This window comes from Rhinatrema bivittatum, chromosome 9, assembly GCF_901001135.1.
Source record: "Rhinatrema bivittatum chromosome 9, aRhiBiv1.1, whole genome shotgun sequence".
Taxonomy (NCBI): Eukaryota; Metazoa; Chordata; class Amphibia; order Gymnophiona; family Rhinatrematidae; genus Rhinatrema; species Rhinatrema bivittatum.
In genome coordinates this window covers 49135939-49158951 of record NC_042623.1, presented here as the reverse complement: position 1 = coordinate 49158951, position 23013 = coordinate 49135939, and the positions used below count along the sequence as shown (strand labels likewise).

The following is a 23013-nucleotide window of genomic DNA, read 5'->3' as shown; positions in this document are numbered from 1 at the left end:
GTTTCCATTCCAGGTAAAGAGTATCAACTGCATGGCAATCTCATTTGATGAAGTGTGGCGTTAATATCCATCTTCTGTTGAGACACTTCTGAACAGTGTGGCATTTCCTGAAGGGTACATCTTGTTCGATCATTGTTTTAAACGCAACTGGAAACTCTTTCACTCCAGTCTCTATGCACGCTTTGTAGCATGTTACAGGATGACGTACTCCTAGGCATTACATACTACCATGTTATGCAATATAGAAACTATTCAGAAAACGCTCTGCCACTCTACCTCATGATTCAAATCCTGAGGTATCACGGTGCACCACTTGTAGATCTACCATTGCTCACGCCACAGTAGAGATCTGTCAGGCTAAGAATTCTAGGGTGCAATTGAGCTTACTCTGACCATATTCATTAAAGTATGTTATATATAGCTATCTCTATTTTCCTTTATCAGTATGAGCCTTCTAGATAAAATCTTTGAACTGTTGGAAGTATAGTGATACTTGTGATATTAGTAGGTTACCTGAGACCCAGGTCCAGACATTTTAGGGGTCTTTTGAATTTATGGATTTTGTCTTTTTTTTTCTCACTTGCTTCCTCCTGCTTTTTTGGGCTTCTAGCATAGCTGGAACTTGTCCTAACTGAGCTGTAGCACTATAAGGCTTCATTCATAGCTACCCTGAGCATGGATTCCTCATTTATTCCCTTCATTTCCTCTCATGTAATCCTCCCATCACAGTAAAGGTCTTCTGGGAGAGTGGTATAGACCTTTATTCCTTCTGGAACCAGTAGAATTATGCTGTCAAACTGCTAGCAGATGTCAGTGTTGCACTATGGATGAGGCTCTCTTCCTTTCAAGGCATGCGAATGCTGCCTCTCCCAAAACTTGGCTAGCTCAAGCAGCAGGAAACACACCTCAGATTTCCCCCATTACAGTGCCATATCTAAGTTTAAACCAAAATACCGTGCACCATAAATTTATTGATAGGATATTACCACTCAATTATTCTCAACTCCAAAAATATCCCTGTCCACTGAATGTTTTTTTTTTTAATTGTTTATATTTGTTACTTAATGTCAGGAAAAGATAATCCCTTTTTATATTGAATTTTTAATCAATTCAAATAAACTTCCTATAAAACCCCCAAAAAAATTTTTTAAGGAAAGGGTGGAAAGTTTCATATATTTTTCATCGTCATTACCTCCATGGAAGGAGGTGGATCATTAATGATTAAAAGTAGTACATTACATGGAGGTAATGACGATGAAAAATATATGAAACTTTCCACCCTTTGCTTAAAAAAAATGTTTGGGGCTTTTATAGGGAGTTTATTTGAATTGATTAAAAATTCAATATAAAAAGGACTATCTTTTCCTGACATTAAGTAACAAATATAAACAATTAAAAAAAAACAAAAAACATTCAGTGGACAGGGATATTTTTGGAGTTGAGAATATCTAAGTTTAAGGCATCAGAGAGCATGTTCTCTGATCTCACTGTCCCAAGTGAAAAGGGATTGTTCATTAAATGAAACATTCTTTCAGGAAACAAATTGATGTATTTCTGTCAAATAGGCATGCATTTGAATGAATTAATGTTAATATGTTTTTTCAATATAATAATTCTTTTTGTTCAGCTGAAAATACAAACATGAAGATGTTCTCTATTCCTTCTGATCTTTGTTTTATTCCTTAAGAGATACTGATACGGCGCTGAAAATGTGAAGCTCCTCTCGCTTTGAGCATTGCTAAGGCCTAGCTGTCATAACAACCTTACTGCATAGGCCTCACGCTGACAGAAGCATTGGAAAAGGGGAGAAATGGGAGGAACCGTTAGAGGTCATTTAGTCCATCCCACTGCCTTCAGGGAGGATCCGTTGAGTCTAAACTATCCTAGATAGATATCTTTTTATCTGGCCTTATCTGAGAAATTTCCATTGATAAAAGGTGCTACTGCAGGGCTTCCCAATCCAGTCCCGATGACCCAAGTAGGGTTTTCAGGACAGGTGAAGAGAAACTGATTATCATTTTCCTTATAACCTGCTCAGGCTGCTTTCCTCTGGACCAAATAAAGTCAACTCCCTCATTCTCTCCTCATTTATTTATTTATTTATTTATTTGTAGAGTTTTATATACCGTTATTCGGTAGAGCCATCATAACGGTTTACAAAATATGCAATTATCATCATACAAAATATGCAATTATCATACAATCAAATGGAGTTAACATAGTAGTTGGGAACAGTAGAGTTTTGGGAACAGTAAACATTTTTCTTAGTAGTTGAATAACAGAATAGTGAGGAGAACATTTTCAATGAACTTAACGAATCAAGTGAGAGAGCAGGGAGGGGTGAAAAGAGGAGGGTACATCAGCAGAGCATGAAGAAGGAGGATTATGCTTGCGAGTTCTGTTGAGGGCTGGGATGATCAGGTGTCAGATAGTTAGAATAGAGTTTGCGGAATAAAAATGTTTTTAGGTCTTTTTTAAATGTTTTCAGGATGTGTTGGGTCCTCAGTTCTTTGGGTAGGGTGTTCCAAATTTTGGGGGAAGCAATGGAAAATGCTCTTTCTCGTGTAGTTGAAAGATGAGCGTCTCTTAAGGTGGGGATGTTTAAGAATCCTGCGTTGTTAGAGCGTAGGTTTCTTTGTGGGTTTTGGGGGGTTATGTTTAAGCCTTTTAGTCCATGAAGATCATCATTTAGGATTTTATGAATGATGGTCATAAGTCAAATTATAGAGATCCCGCGTCCCCCTCAGTTTTGGTGCTCTTCTCTGATCTGTTCACCCTAGTTTGGGACTTATAAAAAAAATTACAGCCAAAAGATGTTTGTCGAGTTTAGTGAATAAAAATAATTGCATTGTATATTAAAGCAACATGATTCAAAGAAACTGAATCAGCATGGGGGCTGGGTTTGTAGTTCAGCCCCCACTCTGATTCATGTAATACATCATCAGCTTGCATTACAATGTGCATAAATCCCATTAGCTCTTTTGTGCAATACCTCGTCGATCGTATTGTGAGTGGAAAGCTACAGTTCATATTTATTTCAAATCCTGATCTGTATTCCTTTTTCATTCTCTTTTCTTAAATATATGTATGTGTCTTTGCTGTGAAAACACTGGTTCAGTTGTCTTGTTTTAGAGCCCTCCTGCAGCCCTGATTACTCTGCTTTATACTTGCACTTGGTGAGAGGCCTGAACGAGTATGAACAGGCTTTTCTTTTCTTTTAAGGGTTATATGAGCACTTCTGAAGGTAAACAGGCACTATATATATATATATATTTTTTTTTTTTTTTTAATTGCTCAGCAACTTTTGTGGCCTTTGTGCACCTACAAAAGTAAAAACACAAGCCATGAACATTTTAATGCAGCACAATTTCTTATGCACTATAAAACTGCTAGATTAAGTTTTGTGACCTGTAAAATTGAAAGTACAAAAGGACTACTTTCCCTGGAGCCGTTAACCTTTTTGTCTACACTAATGGGAAGGGATGCATAAGCATAGTGCTAAAGAGGAATACTGGAAATGTGTATCTTAGGTTCTGCAGTGCTGCTTCCGTCTATGAGTGCTTTATCAGCATGGTTAAAAAGACAAAACAGAAACGGTGACTGCAGATGATATTCACAAACTAATAGATGATATCACTGTCAGCTTCCTGTATGTTTAGTCTGAACCATATCTTGGTTTATTCATTTCAGAAGGAGGAATTTTTTTTTTAATTTTGTCTTGAGAGTTTTCTCTTGCTCCTTTTGGGCTTCCAGCTCAGTTGGAATTGGCCTCCGTTGGGCTACAATGCCATGAGCTCTCATTCACAACTACCACAGGGATTTATCCCCCCTTATTTTATCTCCTGTCCTGACTCACTTAGCCCCGTCGTTGCCACTGTGAGAGGAGGGAAAGAGAGAGGATCACAGTAAGGATGGGGAAGAAAGACTGTGGTTTAGGAATGTCCTTCCCTGCTCGTCCCCCGGGTTTCTCCTGTGGCTTTGAGGCTACCCAAGATGACGCTGAATGAATCCAAGATGAAGGGGGAGTAAAGTGGCCTTAACGCATGGGAAAGGTCTTTCAGAGGCTGACGCAGATAATTCTGAAATCCATCACTCGGGAAGGGGAGCAAGTCTCATTCTTTCTTGTGCTTCACTTATGTTCTGCTGCTGTACTGTCTGGGGCTCGCATAAGCTGTGTCTCAAACCTCATCACAGCTTTCACATGTACAAAGCCAATGAAATAATGCAGAGATGTATATAGTAAATGATAGCAGATAAAGACCAAAATGGGCCATCCACTCTGCCCAGCAAAAGTTTCAGGGTTGTAACTGCCACTACAAGCAGGCAGCCCACAAGCAGAAATGTTACCCCAAAGTCACTCCAGGTGACCCTGTCTGTTCATTTCCATCCTCTAGCCACCAAAGCAGGGCTTCCCAAATGTATCCTGGGGTAGTCAGGTTTTCAGGATATCCACAATGAATCTGCAAGAGATAAATGTGCATATCTTGGAGGCTCGGTGTATGCAAATGTATCTCGTGCATATTCATTGTGAATCTTCTAGAAAACTCGACTTGCTGTGAGGCCCTCAAGACAGGTTTGGGAAGCCCTGCTCTAAGGATCCTCCGGGTTTGTCTCATTCCCTTTTGAACTTCCTTACTGTTCTTGTCTTCGTCACTTCTTCTGGGAGGGCATTCCATGCATCATCACCTTTTCCTTGAAGAAATACTTCCTGAGTCTACGTCCTTGTAGTTTCATCTCATTCTACAGCTTCTTTTCCATCTGAAGAGATTTGATTCCTGTGCGTTTTTAATGCCGTTCAGATATTTAAAAGTTTGTATAATATGTCCTTTTTCTCCTCTCGGTATACATTACTTAGGTCCTCCAGTCTCATCTCCTAACTCTTTTTGGTGCAGACCCACATCATTTTGGTTGCCTTCCTCTAGATTGCTTCTGTTCTGTTTGAGATGCAATCTCCAGAAATGAACACAGTACTCCAGATGAGGCCTCACCAAAGACCTGTACAGGAGTATTATCACCAGATTTTTCCTTCCGGTTATGCTTCTCTCTGCTGACTGTCAGAGTGTCGCAACTAGTTGTCAGAGCGTTTTTTCGCCCGACCCTGATTACAGATGAAACTCTTAGCCCACTTGATGAAGGGAGGACATTGACAGATGAAAACAGATACCCTGAAGTTGAGAGCAGTGCTCTCGAAACGTTGCAGTGTCGTATGTTCAGCTGCATTACACTCCATTCTTCTAATTTATTGAACAGTCAACTTGGGAATATCAATGAGTTGCTCGCAGATAAGTGTGGCATTCAGTTCTCAAATATATTTTTCATTTGCATATAAAAAAACCCAAAACTTTTCAGGCACAACTTTGGCCGATGATTATATTGCTGGCCCTTCCTTTGAACGTTAGCCATTTAATTAAATTGATGCAGTTCTAAGGTGTCACTATGATGGTTAATGAAACTTTATTATAACTTGTTTTCTTAAAATATTGAATATGTCTCCATAGATTCACAAGTGAATTTTTTTACTATATTGGTTCTCTCTGCTGCTCAGCATCCTTCTCGCCTTAGTCACTGCTTTGTCCCATTGCTTTGCTACCTTCAGCTCATCGGACACTATCACCCTGAGGTCTCTCCCCTGGTTCATTCACTTCAGCCTCTTGCTCCTGACCCCATCATGTACAGCTCCTTTAGATTAGTATGTCCCAAATGCATGACTCTGCACTTCTCCGCATTGAATTCTAGCTGCCAAAACTTCTATCACTTCTCAAGCTTTCTTATATCGCTTCTCATTCTTTCTACTCCTTCAGGTGTGTCCACTCTGTTGCAGATCTTAGTGTCATCAGCAAAAGAAAAACCTTTCCTTCTAATTCTTCCATAATATTTCTCACAAAGATATTGGACTGAACCATCCCCAGAGCTGGTCTTTGAAGCATTCCACATCACCTTTCTCTCCTCAGTGTAGGTTCCATTTACTTACCTGCTGACTTCTGTCAGTCAACCATTTTGTAACTCATTCTGCCACTCCCAGGCTTCTCATTTTATTCTAATCATGAGCCACCTATGTGGGACTGTAACAAAAGCTTTGCTGAATTCCAAGTAAACCATATTGAATGTTCATCCTTTTTCTAATTCTCATCGCCCAATCGGAAAGATCAATCAGATTTGTTTGACATGATCTTCCTCTGATCCTGCAATCCAGTGGGTTGTAGATAGTTATCTATCCTTTCCTGATGGCTTTGGACTGGCCAAAGAGGCCATGGTATGATGACATTACTGAGGGAACCCCTCTGTATTTGCCCAGGGAGTGTTGCTAGCTCTGACAAGGACCAGTGCCATAGAAGACTCATCTCCATTCTCTCTTATGGCTTGGCCATTGAAAGAGCTCACCTGCATGGGGAGAGTATATTCTCCAGCCATAATTTCAACTATGCTGTAAGCACGCAAGTCCTCTACTTTATTAGCCTATATTAGGATCTGGTAAGTATTTGAAGGATTCTGCCAGGACCATGTAAGCTCCTCATGGAAGGCAGACATTTCACAGATATTGAACTTCCTCCAAAACAGCCTGGACAAGGGATTAGCTCTCAATTCCCTAAAGGGGCCGGTAGTTGTATATCATGCTATAGGGACCTAATTAAAGACACTCAAGTAGCAAATCACCTGGATATAATATGGTTTCTAAAAGGGGTAAATCCCATCTCGCTGCCCTTCCGACCAGTAGTCCCACAGTGGGATCCTAATGTGATCTTAAGGACCTGGACCTGACCTCTTGCCTGGACATGACCAGGACATGACCACCCTTGTCTGCCCCCTGCCTTGACCTTGGCCTCTTTCCAACTCCATTAGCCTGCTGCTTGCCCTGACCTCAGCGTGCCATTGGACTCTTGCTCTAGCTACCACCCTAGGGACCCACCTAAGTCCTGCTGGCCACCAGAACCCAAGGGTTCAACATGTGGGGGTGGTGGCTGGTATAGGTGAAGCTCCAGTCTGTCCCAGCTGCTGGTGTAGGCCTTGTAGGTTCACCTATAAGGCTGCATTAACTACACTGCAGCACACAGGGCTCACACCTACTCCACCCTTCACACATAGTTATCCTTATATTCCTTTGTAAAGTATTATAAGCTGGATGTGCAGGCCAAGACAACTCTGCCTTTGGGGCAAGAATCCTTAAAGCAGCCCTGTCTTCCTCCCTTCCCAGTATGTAGGAGCTTATGTAACTCCCATACATAAGGACTGATCTAACAGGTACAAAAGAAGGTGAAATTTATTCTTACCTGATAATTTTATTTCCTTGATTCATGCTAGACCAGTCCAGAACCGGCACAGGAACAGAGCTGATAGGGACAATGTAATCTTCTAAAGAACGTCCTCACTTCCTTACTCTTCTGTCACTTCTCGTTTCATTCAGGGAATGGTCTTGTGAACCCTGTTATTATTGCTCATTTAATCAAATGTATTCTTTAGGGAGAACAAGGAAAGAAAATGCAGGTAAGAATTAATTTCACTATATGCTATCAATGCAAAAAAATAATTTACATCTCTATCCAATAAATATAATATCTGTGGTGGAATCTGAGTTCCTTAGTGTCTTTCTCTGTCGCAAGCTTCTCTGCTATATTGTTTCTTGGAATGAACTTTTGCTCATCATAATGCCTCTTAAATACTGGTAAAATAAAAAATCCACTGCTAAATATTTGTGTTTAATTTGCAAAAACCCATGGCTATTTGTTTAATTGTTAAATAAACATCATATCCACAAGCTGAAAATCATTTCATGCCAGGTAGTCTATTGGGTGAATGTGGAAACCTCATACATCAAGTGAGCTTCTTTGTATTTTAAGAAGAATACTCACAAATAGGTATTGTAGCGTTTTGAGTGCTACTTGCCAGTCTATTGTGTTGTTCTAAGACTGGATAACCTTATTTTAATCATTGGTGACCACACTCATTGTTTTACATTTTTTCATTTTTTTTAAAAACATTTTTGAAAGAGTTTTTTAGGAGATGAGACACTTATCATTGCATTGCGTTGTTTGGACAGCGTTTGACAACACCGGCCCAACCCGACACGATACGTGTTTCGTGGGCTTCATCAGGGGTGGTAAGATTGTGCGGTGTATTCTTTAGGTCTGTCCCGCTGTTTTTAAAAAAAAATGAAAAAATGTAAAATAATGAGTGTGGTCACCAATGATTAAAATAAGGTTATCCAGTCTTAGAGCAACACAATAGACTGGCAAGTAGCACTCAAAACGCTACAATACCTATTTGTGAGTATTCTTCTTAAAATACAAAGAAGCTCACTTGATGTATGAGGTTTCCACATTCACCCAATAGACTACCTGGCATGAAATGATTTTCAGCTTGTGGATATGATGTTTATTTAACAATTGTTCGTTGATACATCATATATATACAGTTTCTTAGTGCAAATATTTGTTTGTTTAGTCATTTCTGTTTTTAAATTGTACCCTTTCTTTTTTTCGTTGAGCCAGAATGAATTTGAAAATGATTAATGCTCTGTTTCTGAAGTAAAATAACTGGACTCCCTTTTCTTTCTGACAGTTAGGGGGTCCCTATATACTAGAGATGTGCTTCGGGTAAACTTTTCATGTCTGGCTTCGTTTCGGGGCCCCCCCTCGGGAATTTCATTTTTCCTGTGGTTCGGGGTTTTTTTTTTCGGGGGCCCTGATTTTCTGGTTAGTGCACACTGACTCCCGATAGTGCACACTAACCTGGCAGAGTTAGCACACACTATCGGGAGTAAGCGCGCACTAACTCAAAAATGAATTTTTTCCGACATTTCGGAAAAAATTCAATCGTTTTTCGGTTCTCCCGAACCATTCTGAATTAGGCAATTTCATTGACATTGCCTAATTCGGGAAAAACGATTGCACATCCCTACTATATACTAACAATATTTTTTACCATAGAGACAAATTGGTAAAAAATGTGCATAGATTTCTTAGGGCCTGAAAGCCTAGGGCTCTCCCCATTTTGTTCCCTTTAGTGGTATTTGAAACTAAAGCATTATCCCCATATACTGCACTTACCCTCGTATACACAGTAAGTACATGCGGTAACCACAGAAGTACTGTACAACCCACAAAATGTATTTTTATTTGTATTCTGCAGATCACTAATAATCTAAGCGGATTTCAAGTTACATTCATAATTATTCATAAAAAATATAATATGCACCAAATGCAACATACAAAATCATATTGTTGTGTTAAGCAAATGCAATCAATCAGCATAGACTTGATTAACTAGAAATGCCTTAAGTTTCTTCCTAAACTTACAAGCATCAAGTTCCCATCTTCCTTCTCAGGGGATATATTGCAAAGCTGAGGGCCTGGCACAGTAAAAGCTCTGTTTCTGAATCTATCTAATCAACATTCTGTTGGAATCGCCAACAAGGACAATGAGGAAGACGGTAAACTACCCGTTGGTTGATACCCTGCCAATTGGACAGCTAAACAGTGATTTTCCATTTGAAATGCTTTAATTATGAAAATTAACAGCTTAAATTCAAACCTTTTTTGTACTGGTCACCAGTGTAATTGCTTTAGGTAAGGTGTTAAACTGACACCCCAGAGTAATTTAAAAATTAATCTTCCAGAAGCATTTTGCACTGGCTGCATGACCTGTACCAAATACCTAGGCAAACCTATATATACAAAATTAAATAGTGTATTAACAGTCTGATTCTGTCTTTTACTCATTGCTCAGGTCTCCCTACCACAAATCTTCAATCTTTTAATGCTGCTGGCCAGGCAATTATGTTTTTCTGGGGTATTTTTTTGTTCCTGTGTGTGTGTAAATTTTGGATCAAAGTATGTTCTGCTGAATTAAAACATTTGACAAGCCAGCAGCAGCAGCAGTGCTATTACATATGGGCAGCAGTTTTGAGACCTGGCTGGCTCAGACGGTTTAGGCCAGGGCTTCCCAAACTGTGGGTTGGGACCTCAAATGGGGTCACAAAACCTCTAGCTGGGCTCACAAGTGTGTCAAAAGGAGTTAACACCAAAAGTAGCAGTAATAGTGGAAGTCAGCATGGGGCCTGAGAGCCAGAACGCAAGTACAGGTCCAGCAGTGGTCCCACCCTCACATGCGTTTCCATGGTAACAAAAAGCCATGTGTGAGGAGGGATTGGGGCCATTGCAGGGCCTGCGAGCTTGCACCGGCTTTCATTACTAATGCTGCTGCTGCTTGCAGATCACCATCTGGCTTTGGACCAGCCATTGGGGAAGACTGGGCCTAGTGTACACAGGCCTGTGGAGATTGCCACTGCTCCTCTGTCTTCACCCACCACTGATCCTACCCAAGAAAAATGTTCTGCCTCTGTCATCAGCCTGCTGTCTCTTCCTACCAGTTGTCATCCACCTTTCGCTTGGGGCCCACAGGAAAATGTTGCCACTGACCCTAGCCAAGGGGATGTTTAGAGGAGGGGCTCTTTAAAGAGAGGGTAGATGCAGAAAGGGTTTAAAGGTTGGATTAATGGGAGAGGGATTGGCTATGGAGGCTGAGAACGGGGAACGACAGAAGATCCTAGGGGGATACAAGAGAGGAGCTGGTGGTGATAGGGTATCAACTGGGGGAAGTGAGCTGGAGAGAATAGAGAGGGCATGAGAAAAGGGGATGACAGAGGATCAATTGGGGTTATAAAAATGGCTTACGAGGTGAGAGAAGTTCAGATGGGAAGATGTGAAAAGGGCTGGAGGAGGTGTGAGAGAGGGTAGGCTGGGACGGTGGGAGGAGCTGTGGGTGTAAGAGGGGATCAACTGGAGGGGCGGAGAATGAAAGAGGAGATCCTATGGAGGCTAAGAGAGGGAGCAGTTGGAGTAAGGGGCGGTGAGAGTGGAGTGGTTGAAGACGAACCACACCCCCACTGATTAGGTTTGGTTGTTCTCTGGGGCCATGCGAATATTCAAGTGCTAAAATGGGGTTACATTGGCTAAAGGTTTGGGCAGCTCTGGTTTAGACTAAAGTGTACAGTTTATAGCGGACCTAGTACAGAAGAAGGCTACGGTCTCTCTCCGCACCAGAGCACCAAGACAACTCGGTGTAATACACATACACATCATCCACTGAGTCAACAACTACTCTTATTTTCTCTTAAACGCAATGTTTTACTAAAGACTTTTTTTTTTTTTTTTTTTAAATAGACATTTGTACATTTTTAAATTTCATATAAAAGAAGAATGGAAAACGAGTCAGGCAAGATTAAGATCTTAGTACTAAAAAAACAAACCCCTGAATTTGCTAGCCATGCGTTTTCTGGACAGCGCTCTACGGCCTAGGGGAAGTGAGAAACTGTGCACGGAGAGGGCCAGAATGTCCTTTGCTGTTCACCCAGGCTTAAGGAAGGCTTCCCAGGTTCAGCAGGCATGCAGTGGCTCCCCCGGGAAGGCCTTCGGCCTCCTGTTTTTCTTATCCAGTGAACCTATCCTCCCCTGGCCATTTGATTTCCAAATGGCATTTAGATCGCGCTGGTATTCTCTCACGCCCAGATCCATGGGTGCTTTGCATTTGAATGCTTGGTTGATTGTTTGAAGTAACAATTAGGAGAACAATGTATGAAAGAGAGAAAACTGCAGTTACCAACTGACACCTGGGAACCAGGATTTTAAAGGGTTTTGTTCTTTTCAGAAAAAGCTTTTTTTTTTTTTTGGGGGGGGGGGGGGGGGGGGGGGGGCGGTGTTGGTTTTGTTGAAAGAATGGTGGAAGAACGCCGGACGTATTGGCAGGAACCCGGGCACAGGAACAGGGCACTGCACGAGCGGCTCATTCCCAACCATTGAATGATTGCAGGTACTGGAGCAGGTGAGTCGCCAAATCTTCCTGAACTGCCCCCATTTCAGTACCGGTGAGGGAGACCTTTTCATATCTAATGCCCGAAAGGAGCAAACAACTGCTATTCAGAAACAGATAACTACGAATGTGCAGGGAAACTAAGCGTGTATTAACTTAACTTTAAGCTGCAAAATGCACGGATGTTCTTTTTAAGCCCCTTGGGCAATAAAAATTATAGATAGCTTTTTAAAAAATGTATGATTTTCTTGACGGCGCTGCAGCAGTTTGTTTTCATTTTTTAGATAAATCACAGTTTTGCATTAGCCTTGCGCTGTTCCTGCTTTACAGTGCTGAAAAGGGGCGCCCGGTGCCTCTGGTTGCTGTATTTAGCGTTGCACATCTAGTGCTGGCACCAGTTTTGTTCTGAGCACGAACAAATCTATATTACTGCTCTTTAAAAAAAAGTGAAAAAAAATCCCTCAGGAGGCCAAGCAGGAAGGGTGTGAAAAGAGGAATTTTGGTCTCTGGGGTTCTCTGCCTTGGATCAATTGAAATCTCCATTTCACTTGCTTCCTTCTGCTCGCATGGCTGGTCTAGAATTGCCCGTCCAGGTGAATCGCGCCAGCGGGGTGTGGCCAGGTATGCATGGTTCCTTTTCTCAGTGTTGAAAACTCCAAGAAAGTGTCCTTTCTCATTGTGGAGTGCATTTAAGAATGGTATTAAAGAGTCTGAAGGCCCTCATTCTCGGTCTTGCTACCTCTGTACCATTTCCCTCTGATTTTATGTATGTTATGTATCTATTTGGGTTCAGCTTGCAGCTTTTCATTGCTAGCGCAAGGCGAGTTACTTTCTGCTAACTTCCCAGGGGGCTCACGAACTAACGGCCGGATTTTAAATCTGCCGCGCATGTAAAAAAATTGCCACTTATTCGCAGGGCCGGGCCCTGCTCGCACTGCTTGCATTTTAAAAAGGTCCCGGCCACACATGTAAGTGATGATACACGCATAAGTGCCGGGCCCTGACAAATGAACGAGCTGAGGAGGGCGGAGCGGAGCGCATGTTATAAAATCAGCGCACTTCCATGTGCGCGCACCTTTTAAAATCTACCCCTAAATTTGTACCTGAGGCAACGAAGGGTTAAGTGACTTGCCCAAGGTGACAAAGCTACTGGGGGGGGGGGGGGGGGCTGAGGTCAGGATTTGAACCCTGAATTCCACAGTTCCCGACCTGCTGCTGCTCCTATAGAAACATAGAACAGCAGAAGAAGACCAAATGGCCCATCCAGTCTGCCCAGCAAGTTTCACACTTTTTTTTTTCTCATACTTTTCAGTTATTCTTGGCTCTTAGTAACCTTTTGGTTCTATTTCCCTTCCACCCCCACCATTAATGTAGAGAGCAGTGTTGCAACTGCATCTAAGTGAAATATCTAGCTTAATTAGTTAGGGTTAGTATCCGCCGCAATAAGTAGCTACACCCATGCTTATTTGTTTACCCAGACTATGTAATTCAGTCCTTGTTGGTTGTTGTCTGTATATAGATCCACTTTTCTTCATTCCCCCTGCCGTTGAAGCAGAGAGCTATGTTGGATTTGCGTGAAGTATCAGACTTTCTCCCCTGCCGTTGAAGCAGAGAGCTATGCTGGATATGCATTGAAAGTGAAGTATCAGGCTTATTTGGTTTGGAGTAGTATCTGCCGTAACAAGCAAGCTACTCCCCACTTTTTTGTGAATGCAAATCCTTTTTTTCCACATTTCCTCTTGCCGTTGAAGCTTAGAGCAATGTTGGAATCTAAGAGCAATGTTGGAGTCGCATTAACCGTGTGTATGTTTATTGAATAAGGGTATTATCTCCAGATAGTAGCCGTCATTCCCGCGAGCCACCCACTCTTCATTCACGTCCTCTAGACTTTATGGATCCACAGTGTTTATCCTACGTCCTGCCGATATTCTGTTGAATGCAGATGCGTGCCTGCCTAAATGACTTCATAGCTCTGTGACGAATAGAGACGCTCCAGATTTGTATTAATTGTTGCTAATAGATTCTGAAAATATTCTGAATCTCTCTTTCTCTCCTTTTTTTTTTTTTTTTATTATTATAGCAGTTTCCTCTTGCTCCTTTCCTCTTGACTCTGTCTTTGGCACCATGAATCTTCATTCACAGTTAGCCAGGGTTTTCTCCCACTTTTAATCCATCTCCCGTCTAGCCCATTCATCACATCCAGTCCTTGGCGAGGGGCCTCCGACTGCAGCCCCCTCCAAAACCTGGTCCAGTATTCGTACCCCCTGAGTCCGTGCATTGGGTATCGCTGGAGTGCCATGGCTAAGGCTCCTCCCCCTCCAGAAGCTCTGAATGCTGCCTCTGCAGAATCCCCAGCGCTGGGCAGTTGAGGAACAACAGGGCCCAGGAATTCAACCTAGGGCTCCTACGTGGAAAGAGGCAGCATTACCAGTGAGGCCCTTGGGCCAGTCCATCTTCTGTCTTGTTTTTTGCTTTTTCCCTCTCTCTCTTTCTCTCTGTCTTGTGTAGAATATGTAAGAAAGTGTCATGATATAACAGCAGTAAAATTCGTATGCATGTATTTATTTACTTAGTCCTTTCAGCTCTATGAACAAACAGAGGTAAGCATTATTACCAGTGGTGTAAGCTCAAATTTTGGTCCCCCAAGCAAAACATTTTCCGAGAACCCCCATAACTCCTTTACTGGGGTGGGTCCTTCAAATTAAGAAATCGTGGGAGGGAGTCCCCCCTCTGAAGATCTGGCTGTTCTCTCAACATTGCGAGCCAGCCTGCCTGCGAGCCCTGGCTCATGCCAATATGTAGACAGTGACATTCAGGGGACTGGCATTATTACCAGTGGTAGTACAGTGCCTATCGAGTCCGCTGCTCCTACCTGGCTCTTTGCTGGCTTCTCTCACTCCTACCCTTAGTCTCATTGGACCTGTTCCTGGGTTACCCCTCCACCTCCATGGCTTCTTCCCAGGTTCCTCTTACCCCCAAAGCCACTTCCTGGGTCACCCTGCCAAAAGGCCCTTTTCTAGGTCATCCCCCCCCCCCCCCCCCAATTTCCAACACTCGCCCCACTTCACCTCACCTCATTTCACTGGTCCTGTTCCCAGGCCCGCAGACACCTTCAGGGGACAGCAGCAGCAATAACAGGAAAATCAGCATGGGGTAAGTGAGCTGGTACGGGGCAGTAGTACATAAGAACATGCCATACTGGGTCAAACCAAGGGTCCATCAAGCCCAGCATCCTGTTTCCAACAGTGGCCAATCCAGGTCATAAGAACCTGGCAAGTACCCAAAAACTAAGTCTATTCCATGTTACTGTTGCTAGTAATAACAGTGGCTATTTTTTAAGTCAACTTGATTAATAGCAGGTAATGGACTTCTCCTCCAAGAACTTATCCAAACCTTTTTTAAACCCAGCTACACTAACTGCACTAACCACATCCTCTGGCAACAAATTACAGAGTTTAACTGTACGTTGAGTGAAAAAGAACTTTCTCTGATTAGTCTTAAATGTGCTGCTTGCTAACTTCATGGAGTGACCCCTGGTCCTTCTATTATCCGAAAGCGTAAATAACCGATTCACATTTACCCATTCTAGACTTTTCATGACTTTAAACACCTCTATCATATCTCCCCTCAGCCGTCTCTTCTCCAAGCTGAACAGCCCTAACCTCTTCAGCCTTTCCTCATAGGGGAGCTGTTCCATTCCCTTTATCATTTTGGTTGCCCTTCTCTGTACCTTCTCCAACGCAACTATATCTTTTTTGAGCTTCAGCGACCAGAATTGCACACAGTATTCAAGGTGCGGTCTCACCATGGAGCGATATAGAGGCATTATGACATTTTCCATTTTATTCACCATTCCCTTTCTAATAATTCCTAATATTCTGTTTGCTTTTTTGACTGCTGCAGCACGCTGAGCTGACGATTTCCATGTATTATCCACTGACACCTAGATCTCTTTCCTGGGCAGTAGCACCTAATATGGAACCTAACATCATGTAACTATAACATGGGTTATTTTTGCTATAAGCAACACCTTGCACTTATCCACATTAAATTTCATCTGCCATTTGGACGCCCAATTTTCCAGTCTCACAAGCAGGCCGATACAGTACAGTGCGCTCTGGTGGAGCGCACGGTTAACCGGCATTTGCACACGCGTTTTTGACACACTAGCTTTACCCCTTATTCAGTAAGGGGCAATAGGGAGTCAAAAACGCGCGTCCAACCCCCCCGAGACTAATAGGGCCTTCAACATGCAAATGCATGTTGAAGGCCCTATTAGGTATTCCCGCGCGATTCAGAAAGCAAAATGTGCAGCCAAGCTGCACATTTTACTTTAAGAAATTAGCGCCTACCCAAAGGTAGGCGTTAATTTCTGCCGGCACCGGGGAAGTGCACAGAAAAGCAGTAAAAACTGCTTTTCTGTGCACCCTCCGACTTAATATCATGGCGATATTAAGTCGGAGGCCCCAAAAGTTAAAAAAAAAAAATTTAAAATGGGCCTGCGGCTCGTGGGTTGAAAACTGGATGCTCAATTTTGCCGGTGCTGGTTTCCGAACCTGTGGCTGTCAGCGGGTTTGAGAACAGACGCCGGCAAAATTGAGCGTCGGCTGTCAAACTTGCTGACAGCCGCCGCTTCCGTCAAAAAAGAGGCGCTAGGGACGCACTAGTGCCCCTAGCGCCTCTTTTTACCACTGGCCCTAATTTAAATAAATTAAGTTACTGAATCACGCGCACAGGAGAGCGGGCGCTCTCCCACTCTCCCGCATGGTTTACTGTATTGGCCTGATTGTCTTCCTGCAATTTATCACAATCCGCTTGTGATTTAACTACTCTGAATAATTTTGTATCATCCGCAAATTTGATAACCTCACTCATATTCCTTTCCAGATCATTGATAAATATATTGAAAAGCACCGGTCCAAGTACAGATCCCTGAGGCACTCCACTGCCCACTCCCTTCCACTGAGAAAATTGACCATTTAATCCTACTCTCTGTTTCCTGTCTTTTAACCAGCTTGTAATCCACGAAAGGACATCACCACCTCTATAGTACAACCCCATTTGGTCTACTCTTATGTTGGTAAATTTATTTTTAAGGTTTTGCCAGTAGAGGGAGGTCAGAGATCCCAATCAGAATGGTCCAGGGGTTACTTTTTTGGATCCCGCTCTGGAAGATACAGATTCTCAAATTAGCCCTGAAAAAGTTGGGAAACAGTTTGGATCATGTCCTGTAAGAGAGAAGTTTTTTTTTTAAATCTGAGTCTTCCAAAAAAAAAAAAAAAAAAAAGAAGAGATTTAGTTGAAAGCTCCCTAAAGGAAAGAGAAGTGTTAGCTATTTCCCTTGTTGCAATTTAATCCTTTTTCCTGGAATAGATAAGAGGGAAGAGGAAGCTAAATCTTTAAAGGAGTTCTTGTAATTTATTTTCAACACATAGTAAAAGGAAGAGTGAGCAGTGTTTCTGTCAGAGACATATTTGAAGGGTTCGCTGGAACAAGAAATTACAGTCAGAGTTAATCCAACCTATCCTCAGATATACGTAAGCTGCAGGTGGGACCGCATGTTCCTTGGCAGCCAGTTCTCATTCTAATTTGGGAGCAAAGTAACCCGCCCAGAGTATTTCAGTGGTGGGTGGAAGATAGTGATACTGCCATTATGGAGCTAACGCAATGGGCGAGAAGTAGTTGAAGATTGTGCAGACTCTCCCATGGCAATGTTTGGTCCTGCAACATGTATGAGCCATACAGATTGTAAATAATTGTGTTCTTTTTCTGGCCGCAGATATTCAATCTATCAGTTACTTCAACTAAATAACAATTCTAAGGCTTCTTTGGGAGCCACAACTCAATGTGCCGTGTCTCGTTCATGGTAGAATCTACAGTAAACGTGCAGGCTATTACTTTCACCATGGGTCTGGAAGATCATACTCTGCTTCCCTCACCACCACCAGCAGACAAGTACTCCCACATCTATTTTATATAACAAATGGAGCAGGGGTTTCACTATACATGTTAAATTAATTAGTATCCTCACTTGGATGCTTTGTAGTGTAGACTTTTTTTTTATTCCTATAAGACTCATCATGCCAAAACTGAGTGGAAAAAGTTGTTCCTATAACATCGTTCTCCATCTTAAACTAAAGTTTAAGTCTTTTTTTTATTATTATTATATTTTAGGTTGCAAATTTAAAACTTATCTGCTGCGATGGTCTAATTTGAAGTTTTTTCTATTAAACACAGCAAAACCTGATGTTGACTGCGTTTTGAAGGAAATCTTCATCAGGGCGCGTCTTCATTCTGAATACTCTCAACGAGTCTTTGTGATCATACAATGGCACCGCTTCTTAAACACCAAGATGGTCTTAGAAAATATCAGCTATATTTAATGGAACCAATAATGGTACATCTGTTCCATTAGTATCTGTCATTTGACATCTATTCACCAAATATGTTATAACTTATTATTCATAATTGCAATGCATGCAAATCTAATTTCTTGTTGGGGCCCAAAGGGATGACAATTTGGGCGTAGTTTGTCCATGTTGAACAACAATCTATCTCCTCCTCTAGGGTTAGGTGGAACTTATTCTATTAGGGGCAGATTTTAAAAGCCTTACGTGCACTGAGCCTGTTTTGCATAGGCACGGCGATGCGTGCAAACCCCGGGACGCACGTATGTCCTGGGGCTTGAAAAAAGGGGGAGGGCGGGGCGGGTGGGGGTGTGGCCAGAGGCCTCCATAGGGCCTCTAGGCCGGGGGATTGCACAACCTATGCCTGCCCAGAGGCAGGCGCAACTTGGAAAACAAAGGTATGGGGGGGGGTTAGGTAAGGCTGGGGGACAGTTTAGGTAGGGGAAAGTGGGCGGGGGAGGCGGAGGGAACAAGGAAAGCCATCGGGGCTCCCTTAAGACTCGGCACACGCAAGGTGCACAAGTGTGCAACCCCCTTAAACACGCCAACCCTGGATTTTATAACATGCGCGCGCAATCGCGCGCATGTTATAAAATCGGGCATAGATATTAAAATCTGCCGCTAGGTAAATTGAAGTTGCCAGGCTTCAGGCAGCTATAATATTCTTTCAGACATAAATATATAACCCTCTTAGTCCATCCTGTGTACACCTTAGGATATGGATATATGACAGCATACACAGCAAAATCTTATTTATAATCTGTCATGGTTTTTCTGACCACCTTAAAATGAGTAACAGGATGAAAGCATTCGCTTTCCGCAATTGTATTTGTGCAACAATCACACCTTTTATAAGATGGATATTTATATTAAAAACTGTTTCTCCTTTTTGCCTCAGTGAAGAATTAGATTGGCACATGTTGATTTGAATAAATATTTTTATTCATAATAAGTTGTATTATAATGTTTTTGGTGACTAGATTTCAAATGACAGATATTGTACCATCATTGGTTCTTTTCAATATGCAGTAGCTGATGCTTTCCAGGGGTTATTTATAGACCATCTTGGCGTTTAAGAAATGGTGTATTATGGGTGCTGTGTGATCACTAAGACTTGTCGAAAGTATTCAGAATGGAGGCACATGTCTGAAGATTTCCTTAGAAACAAGGCCAGCGTCTGGATTTGATGTGCTTGATAGAAAAGACTGGACAATACGCCATCTCAGAGGATGTTTAATTTGCAATCTGAAATATAATTTTAAAAAAATGACTGATATTTTAGTTTAGGTGGAGAATGATGATTATATAGGAATACCATTTGATAAAGTTGAGTATCTCCAGGTTTTTTTGCTCACTTTTTTAGTATGATGAGTCTGTTCTAGAAATAAAAAGTCTACACTGCAAATCATTTAAGTGAGGCTTGTTAGTTTAGCTTTGTTTCATGGTATTTATAGTTAATATTGTTACAAATTAATTAGTAGACCTTTCCTGCCTTTGGTGTCTATAAATCGCCGGTAATCACTTGATTTTAGTTCCAGAACTCCTTTGTCAGCTCATCCATTTTGACTATTGTCTTACCAAAGTTCAATTACCTCATCCTGAAATATTAATATCCACTTATCTTTCTTGTATAATTTGGTTTTTCTTTAGTCTTGGTATATGAAAATTACATACCAGCAGAAATTAATCACAGTATAACTAGCTTCATGTTAAGTAAAATACTTTGGCTTTTATGAAACATTAAACTGTAAATATGATTTTTTTTTTTCGTAAGAAAGCCATTTTGTTAAACTGTTGTTCTTACCACAGATTTTCAGCCAAATGCCTAGAAAGAAGGCATCACTTGACTGCTGTTAAATAACAAATGTGATGAAGGTTTCAGGGCCTGATTTACTAAGGCATTTCTCCCGTTCTGTGTCCATGGGAAAAATGCTTGGTAAATGAAACCCCTAGAAGTAAACTTTAAGACCCGCACGCATGCGCATATGTGCATGTGTTTGCTGGCACGCTTACATTGATGTGCGCGTGATTTTATATTGATGCGCTCATCTGTGCGCGAATGCCGTCTCAAGCGCGTAAGTGGGGGGTAATTTTAGTAGGTACACGTGGCGATGCAATAGGCCTTTTTCCCAGTTCGACACAGTAAAGGAGAGGACTTCCTACACCCCCTAGCTAATTTGCCTCCCTTTCACCCTAATAGCCTGACCCTTAAACACTCGCTAGCTAGCAAATTTTTTGTTGTTGCATGACTTGCACACCATCCATAGCAGAAGTACAGTCACATGGTAGGGGACCCCGATGCATGCTTGTGTGGGTAAATAATTATGCGCCCGCCCAGATCACACCCCACCCCTTTTTCAGAAAACCTTTTTATGCACGTACCGGAAGATGTGCGTGTGGCCGCGAGCGTTTTAAAATCTGCACAGCGCGCACGGGTCTGTGTCACGTGCTGATCTCACGATTTTTGTGCATGCAGGCCTTTGAAAAGCGGCCAGTTAGTGGGGCTATTTTTAGAGAATAAAAATACATCTTTCCCCAGCGTTTTGCTTGCACATTTTGAGACGGAATATTTACCGTAACTCTTTCTCTCAAATTATTCGTGAGAGCATAAAACATTTTCATGCCAGCTGTTTAGTTTGCTGGAACCTAGGGAAGGAAAATGTATGCCCTCAAAAACTACCGGCATATGATTATACCCTGCTGCTTTGTGCGCAGAATGTTTTTTTGAGAAAAAGTATGCGCATATTTTTGAAAATGCAAAAATATGCGCGTAACTGAAAATCCCTCCCCCCAACGCCACTCCCAGGAATGCTTCTGTTCAGCAAGGGTAAATATATGCACATACAGACTATATGCACATACGTTTATGCACATAGCAGGTGGACAGTCTTTTATAACCGTTTTATAGCACTGCTTTACCTGCTGAAATGCCTCTGAAAATTACCCTCCAAAAAAATAAATGCTCTCAAAAGACAAACACCGCAGTGATAAAACACTACCAGCATTTAATTTAAAGTTGTATGCTTACTTTCCCTTTGACTATTGGTGTCATTTATACTTGTATTTGATTTGAAAATGTATGTGGGCTATTATAAAATACTCCCTGTATGCTTACTGCAGAGAAATGACCTTCTAACTTTTATTTCTCTGAACATTAGCATGTTTGACGCACAATAAAAAAACATGAAAAATGTACAATAATGTCTCCACAACTTTGCTGCCACACAGATCTAGAAATGCAATACGGGGCCATGCGGTAAAGCTTAGCATGCATGCTAAGGTGGTTTAACACCTGCTAGAAATAGTGTGCCATGCAATAGCGGCTTAGCATGCATGCTGCTGGGGGCTCCAAAGACATTAGCATGAATGTGTAAAATTAGTTTGACCATGCATGTAAATGAGGGAGTGTCCTATGCAAATGAAGCTTTAGTGGGCCCATAGTAAATATATGTTCTGCTCCACCTGCTATTCGGTGTCTGCCCACCAAAGCCACAAATGTAACACCTGCCTCGGACCAGGTGTTAAATTTTGAAAGTTCCCACTAACCGGAGAAATCCCCCGTGGTAATCGTGCTAATTCATTCCCCTGGAGCACATCAACATCCTCCACCCGGCTATGGCAATACACACGCACACTCCTGGCACCATCAAGCATCCGTTCCCCTGCCTTAAGATAGCCCTCTCAGTGGTCACTGGTCAGAGGCCCCAGCTCCCCTGCCTCCACTCCAGAGGGCCATCTTACCATTCCAGAGAGTCGCCAGCGCAGATCTCGTCCAAGAGAAAAGTCCGAGCCCTCCTGCAGGCACTGCTGCGGATTTCTGGGTGGCACCACTAGGTGGTGCTTTATGAAGGGGGAAGGGGAGTCAACCTCTTAGAGGCCAATCAAGTTGGAGTAAGGGTGTCCTGCTGGTGCCAGGGTGAGAGGGATTGTTGATGTTTTTTGCAAGGGATTTTATTGATGTGCGATGGAAGATTTTGATGGTATGGGGAGGCGCTCTCCAGTGGTTACCAGCCCTTTCATTGTGGCATGGTTAGTAACGGTAGTTACTGTGGATGTTTTTCTTTCTTGAGCTGGCGTCCACACTGATTACTGTACACATGCTATTAAGGTTGACTTTTAGCATGCTCTTGGTAAAACTTATTGCATACCCTGTTAAGTCCTGTTTAAATGTGCATGTTACATTTTAAACATTTTTTAGCACAAGTTATTTTTACATTGGCCTCAATGATATGAAGATAAATTTTCAAAGGCACTGCATCACCCATCTAACTGGTGCTTTTGAAAATTGATGTGCAGGTGTGTGCGTGCATTTGCACGTGTGCATCGCTACTGTGCGTAAATGTACACGCAACAGCGAGAGAGGCTTTCCAGGGGTAACATTGGCATTGGCGCTTATGCTTTTTAACTTTCAAAGGGTGCGCATAAATTCCACCAGAAAAAGGACCCACGCGAACGGCAGGCGCACATCTCTGCAGGCGCTTTTTGCAAATCCGTTGTCAAATGGAAAAAAATTTTCCTTTGAAAACTGACACAAAAGTCTATGGGTAAAAAGTACCCACGGACCTTACATCTCCCTGCCTCCGTCAGGTGTAACAAAATGTGAAAATGAATTGCTTTTCAGCCTACTTTCTGAAGGAAAAGAAGGCTTATGGCTTTGTGTCTTGTCCCTAATAAGTCTGAAATGCACCAGGTTTTCAGGACCTGTTAGGGGGCACATTAAAGACTCTGACGGGGTGGGATTGCTTTGGATGCACGCATATCTCACATGCATGCATCCTGGAAAGAGGGCTCCTGGGAGCTC

General features: G+C 42.2%; 1 protein-coding gene across 3 annotated transcripts in view; it reads left to right on the top strand.

Moving 5' to 3' along the window:
* The window catches only part of PTPRZ1 (protein tyrosine phosphatase receptor type Z1), a 352752-nt gene that overhangs the window by 81773 nt on the left and 247966 nt on the right, over positions 1-23013 (top strand). The gene's annotated exons all lie outside the window — the stretch shown is intronic.